Below are 2,173 nucleotides of genomic sequence, written 5' to 3'. Positions count from 1 at the left end.
GTCTTTAGTGCCCATTCACACCTGAGCATTTTGTCACCTTAAGCGCGACGCTCCAAAACGCTAGAGGGGAAAATGGGGCGGTTTGGGCATTTTTGAGCGTTTCTATTTCCCATAGAAAGTAATGGAAATGCTTGATTCAAGCGACTAGCGCGACAACGAGCGTTTGCTACGGGCGTTTTGTCGCTTTAATCAATAGAACATTTCACCCAGGCAGAAGATAAAAAAAATCTACCAACATAGCAACAAGTGATGAAAAGATGATAATTTTTCCTATTGGCTAAAATAACAAACGTCGAAGTACAAAAACATCGGACGACGCTGTATGCAAACGCGCGAATAAGCATGAATACGCGCGACCGACGCTCAGGTGTAAATGCAGCCTAAGGCTCCATGCACACTGAGCTTAAAAAAACGTCTGTTCTCTTGGGAATAAAAAAACGCTCATACAGAGCATTTTTTGTGCAGAGTTAAGGCTGCATTCACACCTAGGCGTTTTTACGCCCGACGCTATTACAGCCTGAAATACGCTGGAGGGGTGATTTAACATTGTCGGCTATGGAGATGGTTCACATCTCCATGCCAAACGCTGAAACGCCGTACGCCTGAAGCTCAAAACAAGTCCCGGACCATTTTTTTTCAGGCGCTTTCGGCGTTCGGCGTATTGTAGGCTAAAAAACGACGCGTTTTGTCACGGCAAATCGCGGGACAAAACGCAGCAATTTGTTGCGGCAAATCGCGGTACAATACGCCGCGTTCAGGTGTGAATGCAGCCTTAGGCTCCATGCACACTGGGCTTAAAAAACACTCATATACAGCATTTTTTGTACAAAGTTTAGACGAGTTTAGGAGAGTTTTATGTGAACCTCAAATGAGAAGTTTTTTTTCCTGCCTCTAACGTTGATCTCAAAATAAACATCCAAATATGCATAGACACATAGGATAACATTGAGTTGCTTCTACAGGCAGAACACAAAACTCCTGTAGAAGCAACATTTTTAGGCCACCTTATCACGTGCAAGGAAAATACAAATATAAAAATAGGCATTATATAGTATAATAAATATAATATATTAATACAAATAAAAAAAAAGCATTTTTGCTTGCACATGATTGGATGGTGGGAGTCAGCAGACCTTCAACTCATTCAATAAGCTTTGGGGGGCGATTCTCTTGCACAGTGCAACTTCCCTTTAGCAAATTAACCTCAAAATGCTCAGTTAGCAATGTGAACACAGGCTACGGTCACATTCATTCTGTGCAAGGTAAAGTCCTGTATTTACAGACCCTCTGCTCAGGATCACGGTATTCCCATAGGGGAAGTGAACATTCTTCACCCCTTTAGTAAATTGCCCCCAATAACACAGTTCCTGAGTAGATCAGCTTCTAATACACTGAAAACATCCTCCCATAATGACATGGATGCCACGACAAGAAAGGCTTTAATCTCTGCAGAATGTAGCAGCATATTTCCAGTGTTTGGCCCTACAGGACGCCCCTCTGCTCTGGCTGTGCCATGTCAGCCCCGTGTCACACTATGATGTCATTATCTACCCCTATAAAGGGGTATGGCACTCATCTGGTGACACCACTCTCTAGGACACAACCCCAAGTGTGGACACGTGACCAGGACCCCACAGCACACTCTCCACCCATAACTCTGACAACAAATGGTCCTGGATTTTATGTATTTATTATCACTTAGGTCAAAGAGTGTGTGCTTTGTCTTTATACAGGCAGTCTTTTTCATTTTAATGTATTTATACCTGTATGCGACTGGGTGTTTGAATAAAGAAACAATATACTCTATACCCTATTGGCCCATTTTAGTGAAATAATATACTATTTTGCCTCCTGTATCAGCTTTAATGTCCTTAACCCCCCCCCCCCCCAAGAGATTAATAAGAGCCCCCCTCCCAACTGAGGAAGAGTACAGCCCACGTAAATGATGATGATGATGATGAAGAAGAAGATGGAGTGGGGATTTCACGGTCCCATCCACCCAGGACACACACTAATTATAGCCTGGTCGGCCAGGTGCACCTTAAATGGGATTATCATCCAACACTTACATCATATGGCCAGCATGACAAGCAGCAATGAGCAGCACTAATTCCTCCCTAAATGATAAAATTGCTGTTTTTTTACTTTCAGCTGTTATGAAGCTCCTGTAAGC

Source organism: Rana temporaria, chromosome 4 (genome assembly GCF_905171775.1).
Source record: "Rana temporaria chromosome 4, aRanTem1.1, whole genome shotgun sequence".
Lineage (NCBI taxonomy): Eukaryota > Metazoa > Chordata > Amphibia > Anura > Ranidae > Rana > Rana temporaria.
Note: the sequence above shows the minus strand (reverse complement) of the source record.